Raw genomic sequence first — 23,645 nt, forward strand, 5'->3', positions numbered from 1 at the left:
CACCTGGTCAGTCGATGTCATGGAAAGAGCAAGTGTTCCTAATGTTTTGTACACTCAGTGTATAGAAGCAGAGAGTGATAAGAGCAAAGAGCTGCTCCGGTAAACAGTGAATCAATCATTATCAGCAGCCTGAGAGGAACGCAGTGAGGTCAGCACATTGCAACACAGTAATGGGAACTGAGGTTAAAATAAGGTATTCAACTCAAGTTTTGAACGGCTGAATTAGATGGTGTCAATGAATCTGAAATTTGAATTTTAAGGACTGGTTTTTAACAAGTCAACATGTTGCGCAGTGATGAGATGGGATGGGAAAGCTTCAAAATATGATTGTTAATTTTCTCAACCATGATTGTTTTAAATAATGTACATTGACACAGTATCAGACAAAACAAATACATATATGACTTTAAAAAGTTGAAACCAGATTCCAGTGTGGAGTCTCTGTGTATATCTTAGCTGGCACTTAATAGCCTGATCCACACTATAGGGCCAAGCCGAGTGAAGCCAAGCTGTACTGGGCTGGCTTGGTTACGCATCCACCGTAGTTGCTGGAGCTATGCTGGAAAGGACAATGTGAAAATACAATTTCCTAAAGAGCACAATACGAGTCTGCCCTATAGTCTGAACAAACCAGGAGATTTGTTCCTCCCTTCAACCCCTTCCACTCTACCCCTCGACTTATATATGCTTACACCTATTGATGAAGACATAGTGGATGGCTAAGAGGGTGTTGCCCGCACCCCCTTTTGTTACAGTGAAGATAAACCAACATATGCCCGTGTTGGGACAGAGAGCAATCATATGGGACATGTCCAACCTCTGGGGTAAAGGACACTTTAGCTCGTCCACAACGTAGCGCATGGGCACACATATGAGGGCCCCATGGCTGACCACCAGCGCATGGGCAGGGATGTCTCTGATCCCATCGTCCGGCGAGATCCCCCTCTGTCTCAGCTATCCCTGTCTCCTTCTGTCCTGATCCGCAGTGGTCAGCCACCATGCACTGGAACAGGTGCTGCAGAAACTCTTTGATCTGTGTCTTTTTCTAACACAGAACAAAGCACTCTTATTCACAACAGACTCATCCTTCCCATTCCCCTCCTACACCCACACAACAGACTGGTTGACATCGGTTCCATCCTGATTGAAGGGCCTACAGCATGTTCTGGGTGGCTAGAGATACTGAGGCCCTGGGGGCCCGGGCCCTTATGTCACGTACCATGGCAGATCTGCATCATTATCTGGACAATGTGTAACGTAAACTAGCTGTTGGATCACACTGACACTGGACGTATGACCTGCAGGCTAAGTCCTAATTGGTAAGTCTTAGCAAAATATACGTTCTTGGTCTCAATAGAACATCCCCCCCACGCCCCCACACTGTAAATTTGTTTTCTCCAACTGAAGTAGTGACATTTTAATCGAGACAATAAGAGGTGTGGCACCAAAGGCCTATGTACTTTGATCCCCACTTAAAAAGCATCAAGCAGACAAACCTCAAGCAATTAATTTGATGAAGGGACCTGATATACAAAACATGTATTTGACATATTCAGAGTCAAGAATGGACTACCCTGTAATGCATGACAAAGGTGCCATCTAGTGTTAATAAAATGTATTGCGTCTGGTCTCCTATCAAATCAAATCAAATTGTATTTGTCACATGCGCCAAATACAATAGGTGTAGTAGACCTTACCATGAAATGCTTACTTACAAGCCCTTAACCAACAACGCAGTTTAATAAATAGAGTTAAGAAAATATTTACTAAATAAACTAAAGTAAAAAATAAACAAAAAGTAACACAATAAAATAACAATACCGAGGCTATATACAGGGGGTACAGGTTAGTCGAGGTAATTTGTACATGCAGGTAGCGGTAAAGTGACTATGCATAGATAATAAACAGCAGTGTATAAACAAAGGGGGGGGGGGTCAATGTTAATAGTCCGGGTGGCCATTTGATTAATTGTTCAGGAGTCTTATGGCTTGCGGGTAGAAGCTGTTAAGGAGCCTTTTGGACCTAGATTTGGCGCTCCGGTACCGTATGCCGTGTGGTAGCAGAGAGAACAGTCTATGACTTCGGTGACTGGAGTCTTTGACAATTTTTTGGGCCTTCCTCTGACACCGCCTAGTATACAGGTCCTGGATGGCAGGAAGCTTGGCCCCAGTGATGTACTGGGCCGTACGCAATACCCTCTGTAGCGCCTTGCGGTCGGATGCAGAGCAGTTGCCATACCAGATGGTGATGCAACCGGTCAGGATGCTCTCGATGGTGCAGCTGTAGAACTTTTTGAGGATCTGGGGACCCATGCCAAATCTTTTCAGTCTCCTGAGGAGGAAAATATGTTGTTGTGCCCTCTTCACGACTGTCTTGGTGTGTTTGGACCATGATAGTTTGTTGGTGATGTGGACACCAAGGAACTTGAAACCCGCGACACAAAGACTACTCCATGGCTATTCTGAAAGTTCTAATAGAGGAGTTGAATAATGGAACACCCAATACTAGCCATGGTAGGGTTTGTAATAATAAAGCACATTTATAGTATTTTTATTTTATGTCATTTAGCAGACGCTCTTATCCAGAGCAACTTACAGTTAGTGAGTGCATACATTTTCATACTGGCCCCCTGTGGGAAACGAACCCACAACCCTGGCGTTGCAAGCGCCATGCTCTACCAACTGAGCTACAGGGGACTATGTATGTATAGTATTTTATAAAGGGATAAGACGGTTTTACAAGAAAAGATAACAAGCAAAATAATACTTCAAATACAACTAAATTAGAACACAAGTACTCAATCAACATAGTGGAGATAAAAACATAGCAAACAGAAGACATAGAAGGCACAGTATGTGGGTATGTGTTGATGATTTGTGATGGAAGGTGTGGTGTGCGTTTTTGTGTTTGAAAAAGTGTGGAGTTAAGTGAGTGAGAAAGGAAATGGTTGCATATCCCAGAACTAACGTGTGTCTGTGAGCAGGGGTTGTGAGAGAGAGCTTTCAATTTTGTGCAGATGAGGGATATACATTTTAAAATATAGTACACATCTAATCTATTTTTTTATTGTCCTATCATGATGGAACGATCAATCAATCAATCAATTTTATTTTATATAGCCCTTCTTACATCAGCTAATATCTCGAAGTGCTTTACAGAAACCCAGCCTAAAACCCCAAACAGCTAGTAATGCAGGTGTAGAAGCACGGTGGCTAGGAAAAACTCCCTAGAAAGGCCAAAACCTAGGAAGAAACCTAGAGAGGAACCAGGCTATGAGGGGTGGCCAGTCCTCTTCTGGCTGTGCCGGGTGGAGATTATAACAGAACCATGCCAAGATGTTCAAAAATGTTCATAAGTGACAAGCATGGTCAAATAATAATCAGGAATAAATCTCAGTTGGCTTTTCATAGCCGATCATTAAGAGTTGAAAACAGCAGGTCTGGGACAGGTAGGGGTTCCATAACCGCAGGCAGAACAGTTGAAACTGGAATAGCAGCAAGGCCAGGCGGACTGGGGACAGCAAGGAGTCACCACGGCCGGTAGTCCCGACGTATGGTCCTAGGGCTCAGGTCTCTCAGTTGGCTTTTCATAGCCGATCATTAAGAGTTGAAAACAGCAGGTCTGGGACAGGTAGGGGTTTCGTGAATCCGCAGGCAGAACAGTTGAAACTGGAATAGCAGCAAGGCCAGGCGGACTGGGGACAGCAAGGTGTCAGCATGCCCGGTAGTCCTGACGTATGGTCCTAGGGCTCAGGTTCTCAGAGAGAAAGAGAGGAACGAGAGAATTAGAGAGAGCATACTTAAATTCACACAGGACACTGGATAAGACAGGAGAAGTACTCCAGGTATAACCAACTAACCCCAGCCCCCGACACATAAACTACTGCAGCATAAATACTGGAGGCTGAGACAGGAGCGGTCCGGAGACACTGTGGCCCCATCCGAAGAAACCACCGGACAGGGCCAAACAGGAAGGATATAACCCCACCCACTCTGCCAAAGCACAGCCCCCGCACCACCAGAGGGATATCCTCAACCACCAACTTACAATCCTGAGACAAGGCCGAGTATAGCCCACAGAGGTCTCCACCACAGCACAAACCAAGGGGGGGCGCCAACCCAGACAGGAAGATCACGTCAGTAACTCAACCCACTCAAGTGACGCACCCCTCCTAGGGACGGCATGAAAGAGCACCAGCAAGCCAGTGACTCAGCCCCTGTAACAGGGTTAGAGGCAGAGAACCCCAGTGGAGAGAGGGGAACCGGCCTGGCAGAGACAGCAAGGGCTGTTCGTTGCTCCAGAGCCTTTCCGTTCACCTTCACACTCCTGGGCCAGACTACACTCAATCATATGACCTACTGAAGAGATAAGTCTTCAGTAAAGACTTAAAGGTTGAGACCGAGTCTGCGTCTCTCACATGGGTAGGCAAACTGTTCCATAAAATTGGAGATCTATAGGAGAAAGCCCTGCCTCCCGCTGTTTGCTTAGAAATTCTAGGGACAATTAGGAGGCCTGCGTCTTGTGACCGTAGCGTACGTATTGGTATGTACGGCAGGACCAACTCGGAAAGATAGGTAGGAGCAAGCCCATGTAACGCTTTATAGGTTAACAGTAAAACCTTGAAATCAGCCCTTGCCTTAACAGGAAGCCAGTGTAGGGAAGCTAGCACTGGAGTAATATGATCAAATTTCTTGGTTCTAGTCAGGATTCTAGCAGCCGTATTTAGCACTAACTGAAGTTTATTTAGTGCTTTATCCGGGTAGCCGGAAAGTAGAGCATTGCAGTAGTCTAACCTAGAAGTAACAAATGCATGGATTAATTTTTCTGCATCATTTTTGGACAGAAAATTTCTGATTTTTGCAATGTTACGTAGATGGAAAAAAGCTGTCCTTGAAACAGTCTTGATATGTTCGTCAAAAGAGAGATCAGGGTCAAGAGTAACGCCGAGGTCCTTCACAGTTTTATTTGAGACGACTTTACAACCATCAAGATGAATTGTCAGATTTAACAGAAGATCTCTTTGTTTCTTGGGACCTAGAACAAGCATCTCTGTTTTGTCCGAGTTTAAAAGTAGAAAGTTTTCAGCCATCCACTTCCTTATGTCTGAAACACAGGCTTCTAGCGAGGGCAATTTTGGGGCTTCACCATGTTTCATTGAAATGTACAGCTGTGTGTCATCCGCATAGCAGTGAAAGTTAACATTATGTTTTCGAATAACATCCCCAAGAGGTAAAATATATAGTGAAAACAGTAGTGGTCCTAAAACGGAACCTTGAGGAACACCGAAATGTACAGTTGATTTGTCGGAGGACAGACCATTCACAGAGACAAACTGATATCTTTCCGACAGGTAAGATCTAAACCAGGCCAGAACTTGTCCGTGTAGACCAATTTGGGTTTCCAGTCTCTCCAAAAGAATGTGGTGATCGATAGTGTCAAAGGCAGCACTAAGGTCTAGTAGCACGAGGACAGATGCAGAGCCTCGGTCTGACGCCATTAAAAGGTCATTTACCACCTTCACAAGTGCAGTCTCAGTGCTATGATGGGGTCTAAAACCAGACTGAAGCATTTCGTATACATTGTTTGTCTTCAGAAAGGCAGTGAGTTGCTGCGCAACAGCTTTTTCTAAAATTTTTGAGAGGAATGGAAGATTCGATATAGGCCGATAGTTTTTTATATTTTCCGGGTCAAGGTTTGGCTTTTTCAAGAGAGGCTTTATCACTGCCACTTTTAGTGAGTTTGGTACACATCCGGTGGATAGAGAGCTGTTTATTATGTTCAACATAGGAGGGCCAAGCACAGGAAGCAGCTCCTTCAGCAGTTTAGTAGGAATAGGATCCAGTATGCAGCTTGAAGGTTTAGAGGCCATGATTATTTTCATCATTGTGTCAAGAGATATAGTACTAAAACACTTAAGTGTCTCTCCCGATCCCAGGCCCTCGCAGAGCTGTGCAGATCCAGGACAGCTAAGCCCTGGAGGAATACGCAGATTCAAAGAGGAGTCCGTAATTTGCTTTCTAATGGTCATGATCTTTTCCTCAAAGAAGTTCATGAATTTATTACTGCTGAAGTGAAAGCCATCCTCTCTTGGGGAATGCTGCTTTTTTAGTTAGCTTTGCAACAGTATCAAAAAGAAATTTTGGATTGTTCTTATTTTCCTCGATTAAGTTGGAAAAGTAGGATGATCGAGCAGCAGTGAGGGCTCTTCGGTACTGCACGGTACTGTCTTTCCAAGCTAGTCGGAAGACTTCCAGTTTGGTGTGGCGCCATTTCCGTTCCAATTTCCTGGAAGCTTGCTTCAAAGCTCGGGTATTTTCTGTATACCAGGGAGCTAGTTTCTTATGACAAATGTTTTTCGTTTTTAGGGGTGCAACTGCATCTAGGGTATTGCGCAAGGTTAAATTGAGTTCCTCAGTTAAGTGGTTAACTGATTTTTGTCCTCTGACGTCCTTGGGTAGGCAGAAGGAGTCTGGAAGGGCATCAAGGAATTTTTGTGTTGTCTGAGAATTTATAGCACGACTTTTGATGCTCCTTGGTTGGGGTCTGAGCAGATTATTTGTTGCGATTGCAAACGTAATAAAATGGTGGTCCGATAGTCCAGGATTTTGTGGAAAAACATTAAGATCTACAACATTTATTCCATGGGACAAAACTAGGTCCAGAGTATGACTGTGGCAGTGAGTAGGTCCAGAGACATGTTGGACAAAACCCACTGAGTCGATGATGGCTCCGAAATACTTTTGGAGTGGGTCTGTGGACTTCTCCATGTGAATATTAAAATCACCAAAAATTAGAATATGATCTGCTATGACTACAAGGTCTGATAGGAATTCAGGAAACTCAGAGAGGAACGCTGTATATGGCCCAGGAGGCCTGTAAACAGTAGCTATAAAAAGTGATTGAGTAGGCTGCATAGATTTCATGACTAGAAGCTCAAAAGACGAAAATGCCATTTTTTTTTGTAAATTGAAATTTGCTATCGTAAATGTTAGCAACACCTCCGCCTTTGCGGGATGCACGGGGAATATGGTCACTAGTGTAACCAGGAGGTGAGGCCTCATTTAACACAGCAAATTCATCAGGCTTAAGCCATGTTTCAGTCAGGCCAATCACATCAAGATTATGATCAGTGATTAGTTCATTGACTATGACTGCCTTTGAAGTGAGGGATCTAACATTAAGTAACCCTATTTTGAGATGTGAGGTATCACGATCTCTTTCAATAATGGCAGGAATGGAGGAGGTCTTTATCCTAATAAGATTGCTAAGGTGAACACCGCCATGTTTAGTTTTGCCCAACCTAGGTCGAGGCACAGACACAGTCTCAATGGGTATGGCTGAGCTGACTACACTGACTGTGCTATTGGCAGACTCCACTAAGCTGGCAGGTTGGCTAACAGCCTGCTGCCTGGCCTGCACCCTATTTCACTGTGGGGCTAGAGGAGTTAGAGCCCTATCTATGTTGGTAGATAAGATGAGAGCACCCCTCCAGCTAGGATGGAGTCCGTCCCTCATCAGCAGGTCAGGCTTGGTCCTGTTTGTGGGTGAGTCCCAGAAAGAGGGCCAATTATCTACAAATTCTATCTTTTGGGAGGGGCAGAAAACAGTTTTCAACCAGCGATTGAGTGCTGAGACTGCTGTAGAGCTCGTCACTCCCCCTAACTGGGAGGGGGCCAGAGACAATTACTCGATGCCGACACATCTTTCTAGCTAATTTACACGCTGAAGCTATGTTGCACTTGGTGACCTCTGACTGTTTCATCCTAACATCGTTGGTGCCGACGTGGATAACAATATCTCTATACTCTCTACACTCGCCAGTTTTAGCTTTAGCCAGCACCATCTTTAGATTAGCCTTAACGTCGGTAGCCCTGCCCCCTGGTAAACAGTGTATGATCGCTGGGTGATTCGTTTTAAGTCTAATACTGCGGGTAATGGAGTCGCCAATGACTAGGGTTTTCAATTTGTCAGAGCTAATGGTGGGAGCCTTCGGCGTCTCAGACCCCGTAACGGGAGGAGTAGAGACAAGAGAAGACTCAGACTCAGACTCCGACTCGCTACATAATGGGGAAAACCGGTTGAAAGTTTCTGTCGGCTGAATGAGCGACACCGGTTGATCATTCCAACAGTATTTCCCTCCAGAAGCCATGAGAAAGTTGTCCGGCTCGCGGGGACTGTGCGGGGGGATTTATTCTAACGTTACTATCTGTACTTACTGGTGGCACAGACGCTGTTTCTTCCTTTCCTACACTGAAATTACCCTTGCCTAACGATTGCGTCTGAAGCTGGGCTTGTAGCACAGCTATTCTCGCCGTAAGGCGATCGTTCTCCTGTATATTATGAGTACAGCGACTGCAATTAGAAGACATCATGTTAATGTTACTACTTAGCTTCGGCTGTTGAAGATGTTGACGAACCATGTCCAGATAAAGCGTCCGGAGTGAAAAAGTTGAATGAGGGAAAAAAGTTGCGATGGAAAAAAGGAAAAATAAAGTAAAGTTGGCAGCAAAAACGCACAGGAAAATGACTCTTCTGTCTCGGGATAAAACGTCCGGGGTGAAAAAGTTTAACGAAAAAAAGATGAGTGAGGACAAAACTAAAAAGTTGGTAAATTTGTTGAACACAGAGATTGATTAAACGTTTATTAAAAGTAAAACGTGAATAGTTTGGCAGGTAGCCAAGTAGCAGCAAACAGCACAGCAGCACGGAGACAACGATCCCCAACCTTTTATCCTAGACACCCACTTGAGCGACCCATACACCAAAGAGAAGTCCCCATCTGTTTTATGGACCTGCTGTGAGTTGCCTATATGCAGCCAAAACAGAAAAATTAATGCGGTCAGAGACCTACTTGAGCAGCATCGCCCCCTCAAGATTCTGAGCCTGCCTGGCAGGGTTAGTCCTAGAAAGCCAGAGCCCCCTGATGGGAGAGCATAATATACAAGGACATTCTCAAAGCTGCTAATGAGAACCTTGACGACCTTGTACCTAGCCGGTGGGGATTCCGGTGGGGTACCCCCACCCAGGTTGTGGCAGTGCTGGCAACACTGGCTGCAGTAACCCATGGGGAGGGGGTCACACTCGGACCATCAGAGAGGGGGCATATTATTGTGGCCCAGGTGGCACAAAATAATCAAAGGTCTGATCGCATGGAGATGCTTGGGAAAAATGGTTACAACGGGGGACCAGAGTGTTTGTGTCTCAGGTGAAGAGGGTGGATCTGATCTCCATCACCTAGGACTTGACATAGATTAAATTGATTAATCAAATCTCACATTGTTGTCAATTTTTGCTCAATCTTGCATGCTTTCTCAAACAGCTGCAACTGTATATGCATTCGTAAATCAGGTCCTTTCTTGAGTTGGGCTCTGGGATGTAACAACCGGTGAGCATCTGATCTTATGGTTGATTGTGGAGGAAAGGGGTTGAGTGTGTTAGAGTATGTGCGTGTGTGTTTATCCCACATCTGTTGCAAGGGGGAAAAGATGTTAGGGAGAATATAGGATGAACCACAATAATTGTTTGCTAAAATAATAATTGCTTGTCAAAAATGTAATGTAATACAATGGCAATCTGGGTTATAGGTTAAAATCCTACACATGAACTGCCAACATTATTACGCATATTAATTGATAATGATGGAAAATAAGATATGCAAGATATTTGAATAGATATTTTTAAATAGATATATATATATATTGAGGTGAGAACATTGGAAATGCTTTTGGCGTTTGACCTGCTTCTGTTTTGTGGGTGGCACTGTGTGCTGTTTTCGATGGATGGGTCCTGGCCTCTCGGGGGCCTAGGGATCATGGGGGAGGGGGGTGGTATGCCGATCACTGGGATGACGGCCCAACTTGGGATGGGGAGGGGCTTTAGTGGGGGAATTAGTGGAGAACAATTGGAGGGTTACTTAGTAGCAATGCAAATATCATGGTACAGCTATATGGACACTCAATCACTATTGTATTTTTTATTGGTAAATTTACAAACATATATAATGATAAATAGATTTGAAACTTGTATCTCATTATGGTATGTGATGAAATAAGTATAGCCAGTTATAATAACGGCTTAGCTGATAATAACAAAAGAAGAACAATATTTACATGGCTCAAAGAGAAGGAATATAATATCTATTGTTTACAGGAAACTCATTCAACAATTCTAGATGAAGTTGCGTGGGAAAAGGAATGGGGGGGGCGAATATACTTCTCCCATGGGCAAAGAAACTCAAAAGGGGTGATGATATTAATTAACAGTAATTTCGATCCAAATGTGCAAATTGTCCAAAAGATATGCAAGGTAGATGAATTATTTTAAATATGTTATTGGACCATAAACAGATATGGTCATTAACCTTTACGGACCAAATAATGATGATCCACACTTCTTTGACAATATATATAATAAATTATCAACCCTGCAAGCAATTCAAGACTCTATTATTATGGTGGGAGATTATAATACCGTTTTAAATAGCTCAATGGACCGTAAAGGAAATCACACTACAAACAATCACCCTCAAGCTCTTAAGGAAATCATGAATGTCATGGATACATTAGAACTAGTAGATACAGTGGGGGAAAAAAGTATTTAGTCAGCCACCAATTGTGCAAGTTCTCCCACTTAAAAAGATGAGAGAGGCCTGTAATTTTCATCATAGGTACACGTCAACTATGACAGACAAAATGAGAAAAAAAATCCAGAAAATCACATTGTAGGATTTTTAATGAATTTATTTGCAAATTATGGTGGAAAATAAGTATTTGGTCAATAACAAAAGTTTCTCAATACTTTGTTATATACCCTTTGTTGGCAATGACACAGGTCAAACGTTTTCTGTAAGTCTTCACAAGGTTTTCACACACTGTTGCTGGTATTTTGGCCCATTCCTCCATGCAGATCTCCTCTAGAGCAGTGATGTTTTGGGGCTGTCGCTGGGCAACACAGACTTTCAACTCCCTCCAAAGACTTTCTATGGGGTTGAGATCTGGAGACTGGCTAGGCCACTCCAGAACCTTGAAATGCTTCTTACGAAGCCACTCCTTCGTTGCCCGGGCGGTGTGTTTGGGATCATTGTCATGCTGAAAGACCCAGCCACGTTTCATCTTCAATGCCCTTGCTGATTTGAAGGAGGTTTTCACTCAAAATCTCACGATACATGGCCCCATTCATTCTTTCCTTTACACGGATCAGTCGTCCTGGTCCCTTTGCAGAAAAACAGCCCCAAAGCATGATGTTTCCACCCCCATGCTTCACAGTAGGTATGGTGTTCTTTGGATGCAACTCATCATTCTTTGTCCTCCAAACACGGCGAGTTGAGTTTTTACCAAAAAGTTCTATTTTGGTTTCATCTGACCATATGACATTCTCCCAATCCTCTTCTGGATCATCCAAATGCACTCTAGCAAACTTCAGACGGGCCTGGACATGTACTGGCTTAAGCAGGGGGACACGTCTGGCACTGCAGGATTTGAGTCCCTGGCGGTGTAGTGTGTTACTAATGGTAGGCTTTGTTACTTTGGTCCCAGCTCTCTGCAGGTCATTCACTAGGTCCCCCCGTGTGGTTCTGGGATTTTTGCTCACCGTTCTTGTGATCATTTTGACCCCACGGGGTGAGATCTTGCGTGGAGCCCCAGATCGAGGGAGATTATCAGTGGTCTTGTATGTCTTCCATTTCCTAATAATTGCTCCCACAGTTGATTTCTTCAAACCAAGCTGCTTACCTATTGCAGATTCAGTCTTCCCAGCCTGGTGCAGGTCTACAATTTTGTTTCTGGTGTCCTTTGACAGCTCTTTGGTCTTGGCCATAGTGGAGTTTGGAGTGTGACTGTTTGAGGTTGTGGACAGGTGTCTTTTATACTGATAACAAGTTCAAACAGGTGCCATTAATACAGGTAACGAGTGGAGGACAGAGGAGCCTCTTAAAGAAGAAGTTACAGGTCTGTGAGAGCCAGAAATCTTGCTTGTTTGTAGGTGACCAAATACTTATTTTCCACCATAATTTGCAAATAAATTCATAAAAAATCCTACAATGTGATTTTCTGGATTTGTTTTTCTCAATTTGTCTGTCATAGTTGACGTGTACCTATGATGAAAATTACAGGCCTCTCTCATCTTTTTAAGTGGGAGAACTTGCACAATTGGTGGCTGACTAAATACTTTTTTCCCCCACTGTATATGGAGGCTTAAATATCCTGATCTAGTGAGATATACATGGCGGAGACTCAATCAAACTAGTCGTCTTGACTTCTTTCTTATGTCATTCTCGTTGGCACCAAAAGTTTAAAAAGTGTTGATGGGGACAGAATGCGGTCGGACCATCATATAATTGGCATATACATTACTCTTACTGAATTTCCACGTGGATGAGGATATTGGAAATTTAATCAAAGCCTATTGGATGATAACTTATTTTTAACTAGGACAGAGGAATTTATAACTGATTTTTTTCCGACATAACATAGGTACAGCAAATCCCCTTATTGCATGGGACACCTTTAAATGTGCCTTTAGAGGCCATGCAATTCAGTACTCATCTCGAAAACAAAAGCAATTTAGGTCAAAAGAGTCCATACTAACAAAGGAAATAGAAGGTCTGACAGAACACATAGATAGCAATAAAAACTGTAATATACAGGCTCAGAATAAATTAGAGGATAAACAAAAAGAAATGGAGAAACTTATTCAAGAAAGATCAAATGTAATATATTATAAAAATAAAGCAAACTGGATGGAATATGGGGAAAAATGCACCAAATCCTTTTTTAATCTTCAACATAGGAATGCTTCCAAAAATAATTTACTGAAACTGGTTACAAGTGATGGAGTCACCCATGATTCACCAAATGATATTTTGAAGGAGGAAACAAAGTACTTTAAGCATATGTTTTCGTTTCAGTCGCCTCCATCTCCTCTAACTAAAGCTAATTGTAGAGATTTTTTTCTATTGATAATGTAAAATTAACAGCCATACGGAAAGACTCGTGTGAAGGTGAAATTACAGAGGAGGAACTTCTGTATGCAATTAAAGACTTTAAGTCCGGGAAAACTCCAGGGATGGATGGCATACCAGTCGAGGTATACCAAACCTTTTTTGATATACTCAGAGGACCGTTATTAGCATGTTTTAACCACTCCTATGTAAATGGTAGATTATCAGACACACAAGAAGAAGGTCTGATTTCATTATTACTGAAACAGGATACAAGTGGAAAATATTAAGATCCAGTCCATTTATGAAATTGGAGGCCCCTTACACTTCAGTGTTGTGATGCAAAAATTCTAGCAAAATGTACAGCGCATAGAAATAAAGTATTGTCAGACATTATTAATTCTAATCAGACAGGATTTTTACATGGGCGATACATTGGAGATAATATCAGGCAAGTACTGGAAACAATAGAACACTATGAAAAATCGGAGAAACCAGGCCTGCTATTCATAGCAGACTTCGAAAAGGCATTTGATAAAGTACGACTGGGGTTTATATATAAATGCCTGGAGCATTTCAATTTTGGAGAATCTCTTATAAAATGGGTTAAAATCATGTATAGTAACCCTAGGTGTAAAATAGTAAATAATGGCTATTTCTCAGAAAGTTTTAAACTGTCAAGAGGAGTGAAACATGGTTGTCCACTATCGGCGTATCTATTTATTATGGCCATTGAGATGTTTAGCTATTAAAATCAGATCCAACAATAATATCAAGGGATTAGAAACCCAGGGCTTAAAAACAAAGGTGTCATTGTACGCTGATGATTCATGTTTTCTTTTAAATCCACAACTTGAATCCCTCCACAGCCTCATAGAGGATCTAGATACATTTTCTAACCTCTCTGGATTACAACCAAATTATGATATATGTACTATATTACGTATTGGATCACTAAAAAATACAATTTTTACATTACCATGTAGTTTACCAATAAAATGGTCTGATGGTGATGTGGATATACTCGGAATACATATCCCAAATGAAATAAATTAAAGTTAGCAAAAATAGATAAGATCTTGCTACCATGGAAAGGTAAATACCTGTCAATTTGTTGAAAAAGCACCCAGATGAACTCTTTAGTATTATCCCAGTTTACCTATTTGCTTATGGTCTTGCCTACGCCTAGCGAACAGTTTTTTAAATTATATGAGAAAAATTGTTTCCATTTTATTTGGAACGGCAAGCCAGACAAAATTAAACAGGCCTATTTATATAATGAATATGAATTTGGAGGACAGAAATTATTAAATATTAAAGCATTAGACCTATCACTAAAAGCCTCAGTCATACAAAAGTTATACTTAAATCCAAACTGGTTCTCTAGCAAATTTGTAAGATTGTCTCACCCAATGTTCAAGAATGGCCTTTTCCCCTTTATTCAGATTACAACCTCTCACTTTCAGTTATTTGAAAAGGAAATAATCTCCCAAATATCACTATTTCTAAAACAAGCCACTGAAAGTTGGTTGCAATTTCAATTTAATCCTCCAGAAACGACAGAACAAATAATGCAACAAATATTGTGGTTAAACTCAAATATACTAATTGATAAAAAAACATTTTCTTTTGACAAAATGTTTGAAAAAGGTATCATCTTCGTAAATGATATCATCGGTAGGACTGGTGGAGTTATGTCGCACATGCAGCTAACAAAAACATATGGAAATGTCTGCTCTACCCAAAATTACAACCAAATAATTGCAGTATTACCGCAAAAATGGAAGAGGAAAGTGGAAGGGTGAAAAAGTAAGGAACTTGTCTGTCGGCCTTGCATTAAAGAACATCATTGGTTAAAGAAAACTGTGATAAATAAAGAAGTATACCAGTTTCATTTAAGGACCAAATGATTGACAGCTGTCCCATATACAGTGGGGGAAAAAAGTCTGAAGTTTGCTAGAGTGCATTTGGATGATCCAGAAGAGGATTGGGAGAATGTCATATGGTCAGATGAAACCAAAATAGAACTTTTTGGTAAAAACTCAACTCGTCGTGTTTGGAGGACAAAGAATGCTGAGTTGCATCCAAAGAACACCATACCTACTGTGAAGCATGGGGGTGGAAACATCATGCTTTGGGGCTGTTTTTCTGCAAAGGGACCAGGACGACTGATCTGTGTATAGGAAAGAATGAATGGGGCCATGTATCGTGAGATTTTGAGTGAAAACCTCCTTCCATCAGCAAGGGCATTGAAGATGAAACGTAGCTGGGTCTTTCAGCATGACAATGTTCCCAAACACACCGCCCGGGCAACGAAGGAGTGGCTTCGTAAGAAGCATTTCAAGGTCCTGGAGTGGCCTAGCCAGTCTCCAGATCTCAACCCCATAGAAAATCTTTGGAGGGAGTTGAAAGTCCGTGTTGCCCAGCAACAGCCCCAAAAAATCACTGCTCTAGAGGAGATCTGCATGGAGGAATGGGCCAAAATACCAGCAACAGTGTGTGAAAACCTTGTGAAGACTTACAGAAAACGTTTGACCTGTGTCATTGCCAACAAAGGGTATATAACAAAGTATTGAGAAACTTTTGTTATTGACCAAATACTTATTTTCCACCATAATTTGCAAATAAATTCATAAAAAATCCTACAATGTGATTTTCTGGAAATGTTTTTCTCATTTTGTCTGTCATAGTTGACGTGTACCTATGATGAAAACTACAGGCCACTCTCATCTTTTTAAGTGGGAGAACTTGCACAATTGGTGGCTGACTAAATACTTTTTTACCCCACTGTAGGTTATAGGTTGAGAGCTTTTGTGAAAGAGCACAATTAGAAAGATATGGCATATAGAAGGAAACCGGATGGACATCATGAAAATGATCGGAGAGGTTGAGGGTAGAGGAAGTTCAAGAGTAAAAACAAACAAAATAGAATTATTGTAACATTGACTGTGTCCATAAAATGTATATAGTATGTATAAGCTGGAAGTAGAGGCCTAAGCATTGTTGTTCACTAGTTTACTCAAATTAGGGAAGGGGTGGTGGGGTTGGAAAGTAATAAAGGGAAAACAAAATTTTTTATGTATGTATATATATATATATATATATATATACACAGTGAGGGAAAAAAGTATTTGATCCCCTGCTGATTTTGTATGTTTGCCCACTGACAAAGAAATGATCAGTCTATAATTTTTTACTGGTAGGTTTATTTGAACAGTGAGAGACAGAATAACAACAAAAAAATCCAGAAAAACGCATGTCAAAAATGTTATAAATTGATTTGCATTTTAATGAGGGAAATAAGTATTTGACCCCTCTGCAAAACATGACTTAGTACTTGGTGGCAAAACCCTTGTTGGCAATCACAGAGGTCGGACGTTTCTTGTAGTTGGTCACCAGGTTTGCACACATCTCAGGAGGGATTTTGTCCCACTCCTCTTTGCAGATCTTCTCCAAGTCATTAAGGTTTCGAGGCTGACGTTTGGCAACTCGAACCTTCAGCTCCCTCCACAGATTTTCTATGGGATTAAAGTCTGGAGACTGGCTAGGCCACTCCATGACCTTAATGTGCTTCTTCTTGAGCCACTCCTTTGTTGTCTTGACCGTGTGTTTTGGGTCATTGTCATGCTGGAATACCCATCCAAAACCCAAGATTTGACGGTACATGGCCCCGTCCATCGTCCCTTTGATGCAGTGAAGTTGTCCTGTCCCCTTAGCAGAAAAACACCCCCAAAGCATAATGTTTCCACCTCCATGTTAGCCGGTGGGGATGGTGTTCTTGGGGTCATAGGCAGCATTCCTCCTCCTCCAAACACGGCGAGTTGAGTTGATGCCAAAGAGCTCCATTTTGGTCTCATCTGACCACAACACTTTCACCCAGTTCTCCTCTGAATCATTCAGATGTTCATTGGCAAACTTCAGACGGGCATGTATATGTGCTTTCTTGAGCAGGGGGGACCTTGCGGGTGCTGCAGGATTTCAGTCCTTCACGGCGTAGTGCGTTACCAATTGTTTTCTTGGTGACTATGGTCCCAGCTGCCTTGAGATCATTGACAAGATCCTCCTGTGTAGTTCTGGGCTGATTCCTCACCGTTCTCATGATCATTGCAACTCCACAAGGTGAGATCTTGCATGGAGCCCCAGGCCGAGGGAGATTGACAGTTATTTTGTGTTTCTTCCATTTGCGAATAATCGCACCAACTGTTGTCAACTTCTCACCAAGCTGCTTGGTGATGGTCTTGTAGCCCATTCCAGCCTTGTGTAGGTCTACAATCTTGTCCCTGACATCCTTGGAGAGCTCTTTGGTCTTGGCCATGGTGGAGAGTTTGGAATCTGATTGATTGATTGCTTCTGTGGACAGGTGTCTTTTATACAGGTAACAAACTGAGATTAGGAGCACTCCATTTAAGAGTGTGCTCTTAATCTCAGCTCGTTACCTGTATAAAAGACACCTGGGAGCCAGAAACTTTCTGATTGAGAGGGGGTCAAATACTTATTTCCCTCATTAAAATGCAAATCAATTTATAACATTTTTGACATGCGTTTTTCTGGATATTTTTTTTGTTATTCTGTCTCTCACTGTTCAAATAAACCTACCATTAAAAGTATAGACTGATCATTTCTTTGTCAGTGGGCAAACGTACAAAATCAGCAGGGGATCAAATACTTTTTTCCCCTCTTTGTATATATATATATATATTTGCGAGAAGAAAAAAAACACATGGGGGATTAGAAGTGATGCAGTTACAATCTATCAGCAATATTAACGCAGATGTGTTGTTACCTACCCTTACCACCTGGGGGCGGCCCGTCAGGAAGTCCAGGATCCAGTTGCAGAGGGAGGTGTTTAGTCCCAGGGTCCTTAGCTTAGTGATGAGCTTTGTGGGCACTATGTTGTTGAACGCAGAGTTGTAGTCAATGAACAGCATTCTGACGTAGGTGTTCCTTTTGTCCAGGTGGGAAAGGGCAGTGTGTAGTGGGATTGAGATTGCGTCATCTGTGGATCTGTTGGGGTGGTATGCGAATTGGAGTGGGTCTAAGGTTTCCGGGATGATGGTGTTGATGTGAGCCATGACCAGCCTTTCAAAGCACTTCATGGCTACCGACGTGAGTGCTACGGGGCGGTAGTCATTTAGGCAGGTTACCTTCGCTTTCTTGGGCACAGGGACTATGGTGGTCTGCTTGAAACATGTTGGTATTACAGACTCGGTCAGGGAGAGGTTGAAAATGTCAACCCCGCGGCCTTGTGAATGTTGACCTGTTTAAAGGTCTTACTCACATCGGCTACGGAGAGCGTGATCACACAGTCGTCTGGAACAGCTGGTGCTCTCATGCATGCTTCAGTGTTGCTTGCCACGAAGGGAGCATAAAAGGCATTTAGTTCGTCTGGTAGGCTCGCATCACTGGGCAGCTCGTGGCTGGGTTTCCCTTTGTAGTCCGTAATAATTTGCAAGCCCTGCCACATCCGACAAGCGTCAGAGCTGGTGTAGTAGGATTCGTCAGAGGGCATAGCGGGATTTCTTATAAGCGTCCGGATTAGTGTCCCGCTCCTTGAAAGCGGCAGCTCTAGCCTTTAGCTCGGTACGGATGTTACCTGTACTCCATGGTTTCTGGTTGGGATATGTACGTACGGTCACTGTGAGGACAACGTCATCGATGCACTTAGTGATGAAGCCGGTGACTGAGGAGGTGCACTCTTCAATGCCATTGAAGAATCCAGGAACATATTCCAGTCTGTGCTAGCAAAACAGTCCTGTAGCGTAGCATCCGCCTCATTTGACCACTTCCGTATTGAGCGAGTCATCAGGAGGAGTATATCGAGAGAGAAAGAGAGAGAGCGAGAAAGAGACAGACAGACACGCTCTCTCAGGATACCCCAGAATGACTCACCTGTTCTATAGTCTGTCCCTCTGGAGGAGTGAAGTTCAGCCACGACTGACCAGCTGCTGTAGCCATATACTTCATGTCCACCACAAGGCCCCCCTGGCACTCCCAAAACTCTGAAAAACAACAGTTTAAAGTTTAAAAACACACATGGTCATAGAACTGTACACACACACACAGACATACGCACACACACTCTGATGTAAAGTTAATAAGAACAGCATACATGGAAATTAGATATCGACAACCTAGAGCACAGAGAAAGGGTAGTCACCCTCTCTTTAAGTGATGGGTCGGTGACAATTTCTATGCCAGAGCAACAACTGCTGTGTTTCACAATCGCTTCGCAAGTCTGTAACAAAACAGATAAAACAACCATTCACATACATCTTTCTAAGGAGAGATTGTTTCATAATACACAATCAAATAAAACCTGCGGACCACCCCAACACATAATACTGGCGTCAAAGTGTATTCTAAAAGATTACATGATCTCTGTGACATCGTCACCACTCACCTGGCGGGCACGGGCCATGTCACTGACAAACATGTTGGTGAACTTGACGTCTTTGAGGTACTTTCCTGTAGCCTCTGCCTGCTGCATCCCTAATCTGACAGTGACAAGTCTATCGCCTGGCCTGGGGGATTGGGAAATTCCCAGGATTGGAGTGATACCGTAATCCTCACAGTGTCAGTGATATGCCATTGAAACATGAAATCTAGGAAATCTATTGGATTATCTGTTCCTAAACTTCTACCTTGTGCTGTTTGACACATTTCATCCAAGGGTCTCTTATGTATCAAAAACGGTATTAAAACAGTAGCACCAGATGTGCTTTTATAGTAAGTCATAACTTGTAGAAGGCCTTTTCTATTCTATTCTGTTTCACCACTGGGGGAAAATAATTATCTATTAGCATGTATAAAGACAATATACCATAGAATACAATTCAATACAGAAGACACAATCAAATGAGAAATAATTCAAAATGCATGGTTTAGTTTAGTAGGGTATTTCTCTAGTCATACTGTATTACTATTGAAGTAGTGATCCATAGACTGTTCTCTCTGCTTCTGCACGGCAAGCGGTACCAGTGCATCAAGTCTGACACCAACAGGCTCCTGAACAGCTTCTATCCCCAAGCCATAAGACTTGCTAAATAGCTAACTAAATAGATTACAAAATGGCTACATGGATTATCTGAGTTGACCCTTGTATTTATTTTTACACTGTCTCTATGCACACTCAAAGGGCCCTACACACTCACGCACACTGACACTCCAACACACACACACAAACACTCACACATAATATGCACATATATACAGTTGAAGTCGGAAGTTTACATACACCTTAGCCAAATACATTTAAACTCAGTTTTTCATTATTCCTGACATTTAATCGAAGTAAAAATGCCCTGTCTTAGGTCAGTTAGGATCACCACTTTATTTTAAGAATGTGAAATGTCAGAATAATAGTACAGAGAATGATTTATTTCAGCTTTTATTTCTTTCATCACATTCCCAGTGGGTCAGAAGTTTACATACACTCAATTAGTTTTTGGTAGCATTCCCTTTAAATTGTTTAACTTGGGTCAAACGTTTTGGGTAGCCTTCCACAAGCTTCCCACAATAAGTTGGGTGAATTTTGGCCCATTCCTCCTGACAGAGCTGGTGTAACTGAGTCAGGTTTGTAGGCCTCCTTGCTCGCACACGCTTTTTCAGTTCTGCCCACAAATGTTCTATAGGATTGAGGTCAGGGCTTTGTGATGGCCACTCCAATACCTTGACTTTGTTGTCCTTAAGCCATTTTGCCACAACTTTGGAAGTATGCTTGGGGTCATTGTCCATTTGGAAGACCCATTTTCGACCAAGCTTTAACTTCCTGACTGATGTCTTGAGATGTTGTTTCAATATATCCACATAATTTTCCTTCCTCATGATGCCATCTATTTTGTGAAGTGCACCAGTCCCTCCTGTAGCAAAGCACCCCCACAGCATGATGCTGCCACCCCCATGCGTCACGGTTGGGATGGTGTTCTTCGGCTTGCAAGCAACCCCCTTTTTCCTCCAAACATAACGATGGTCATTATGGCCAAACAGTTCTATTTTTGTTTCATCAGACCAGAGGACATTTCTCCAAAAAGTACAATCTTTGTCCCCATGTGCAGTTGCAAACCGTATTCTGGCTTTTTTATGGCGGTTTTGGAGCAGTGGCTTCTTCCTTACTGAGCGGCCTTTCAGGTTATGTCGATATAGGACTCATTTTACTGTGGATATAGATACTTTAGTACCTGTTTCCTCCAGCATCTTCACAAGGTCCTTTGCTGTTGTTCTGGGATTGATTTGCACTTTTCGCACCAAAGTATGTTCATCTCTAGGAGACAGAACGCGTCTCCTTCCTGAGCGGTATGACGGCTGCGTGGTCCCATGGTGTTTACACTTACGTACTATTGTTTGGACAGATGAACGTGGTACCTTCAGGCATTTGGAAATTGCTCCCAAGGATGAACCAGACTTGTGGAGGTCTACTATTTCTTTTCTGAGGTCTTGGCTGATTTCTTTTGATTTTTCATTATGTCAACCAAAGAGGTGCTGTGTTTGAAGGTAGGCCTTGAAATACAGCCACAGGTACACCTCCAATTGACTCAAATTATGTCAATTAGCCTATCAGAAGCTTCTAAAGCAATGACATCATTTTCTGGAATTTTCCAAGCTGTTTAAAGGCACAGTCAACTTAGTGTATGTAAACTTCTGACCCACTGGAATTGTGATACAGTGAATTATAAGTGAAATAATCTGTTTGTAAACAATTGTTGGAAAAATTACTTGTGTCATGCACAAAGTAGATGTCCTAAATGACTTGCCAAAACTATAGCTTGTTAACAAGACATTTGTGGAGTGGTTGAAAAACGAGTTTTAATGACTCCAACCTAAGTGTATGTAAACTTCCGACTTCAACTGTATGTGGCAGGGTCTACAGACAATCACGGACTACAAAGGGAAAACCAGCCACGTCGCGGACCGACATCTTGCTTCCGGACAAGCTAAACACCTTCTTCACCCGGTTTGAGGATAACACAGTGCCACCGACGCGGCCCGCTACCAAGGACTGTGGGCTCTCCGTCTCCGTGGCCGACGTGAGTAAGACATTTAAGCGTGTTAACCTTCGCAAGGCTGCCGGCCCAGACGGCATTCCTAGCCGTGTCCTCAGAGCATGAGCAGACCAGCTGGCTGGAGTGTTTACGGACATATTCAATCTCTCCCTATCCCAGTCTGCTGTCCCACTTGCTTCAAGATGTCCACCATTGTTCCTGTACCCAAGAAAGCAAAGGTAACTGAACTAAATGACTATCGCCCCGTAGCACTCACTTCTGTCATCATGAAGTGCTTTGAAAGGCTAGTTAAGGACCATATCACCTCTACCTTACCTCACACCCTAGACCCACTTCAATTTGCTTACCGCCCCAATAGATCCACAGACGATGCAATCGCCATTGCACTGCACACTACCCTATCCCATCTGGACAAGAGGAATACCTATGTAAGAATGCTGTTCATTGACTATAGCTCAGCATTCAACATTGTAGTACCCTCCAAGCTCATCATTAAGTTTGGGGCCCTGGGTCTGAACCTCGCCCTGTGCAACTGGGTCCTGGACTTCCTGACAGGCCGCCCCCAGGTGGTGAAGGTAGGAAACAACACATCCACTTCGCTGATCCTCAACACAGGGGCCCCACAAGGGTGCATGCTCAGCCCCCTCCTGTACTCCCTGTTCACCCATGACAAGTTTGCAGACAACACAACAGTAGTAGGCCTGATTACCAACAATGATGAGACAGCCTACAGGGAGGAGGTGAGGTCCCTGGGAGAGTGGTGCCAGGAAAATAACCTCTCACTCAACGTCAACAAAACAAAGGAGCAGAGGGTGCACGCCCCTATCCACATCGACGGGACCACAGTGGAGAACGTGGAAAGCTTCAAGGTCCTTGGCGTACACATCACTGACGATCTGAAATGGTCCATCCACACAGACAGTGTGGCGAAGAAGACGCAACAGCGCCTCTTCAACCTCAGGAGGCTGAAAAAATTTTGTCCCCTTAAATCCTCACAAACTTTTACAGATGCACAATTGAGAGCATCTTGTCGGGCTGTATCACCGCCTGCTACGGCAACTGCACCGCAGGGCTCTCCAGAGGGTGGTGCAGTCTGTCCAACGCATCACAGAGGCAAACTACCCGCCCTCCAGGACACCTACAGCACCTGATGTCACAGGAAGGTCAAAAAGATCATCAAGGACATCAACCACCCGAGCCACTGCCTGTTCACCCCTCTATCATCCAGAAGGCGAGGTCAGTACAGGTGCATCAAAGCTGGGACCGAGAGACTGAAAAACTGCTTCTATCTCAAGGCCATCAGACTGTTAAATAGCCATCACTAGCCGGCTTCCACCCGGTTATGCAACACTGCACCTTAGAGGCTGCTGCCCTATGGACATAGTCCTGGAATCACTGGCCACTTTAATAATGGAACAATAGTCCCTTTAATAATGTTTACATACTGCTTTACTTATCTCATATGTACACTACCGTTCAAAAGTTTGGGGTCACTTAGAAATGTCCTTGTTTTCCATGAAAACATACATTAAATTAGTTTGAATAGGAAATATAGCAACATGAATAGGAAATGGAGTCATTGACAAGGTTAGAAATAATGATTTTTAATTTAAATAATAATTGTATCCTTCAAACTTTGCTTCCGTCAAAGAATCCTCCATTTGCAGCAATTACAGCCTTGCAGACCTTTGGCATTCTAGTTATCAATT

General features: G+C 42.8%; 1 pseudogene; it reads right to left on the reverse strand.

Annotated features, from left to right (window-relative positions):
• Positions 1-678: 678 nt before the first annotated feature.
• Positions 679-23,318, reverse strand: LOC121577166 (annotated as a pseudogene).
• Between the last annotated feature and the right edge of the window lie 327 nt (positions 23,319-23,645).

The sequence above is a fragment of the Coregonus clupeaformis genome, chromosome 11, assembly GCF_020615455.1.
Source record: "Coregonus clupeaformis isolate EN_2021a chromosome 11, ASM2061545v1, whole genome shotgun sequence".
NCBI classification, from domain to species: domain Eukaryota; kingdom Metazoa; phylum Chordata; class Actinopteri; order Salmoniformes; family Salmonidae; genus Coregonus; species Coregonus clupeaformis.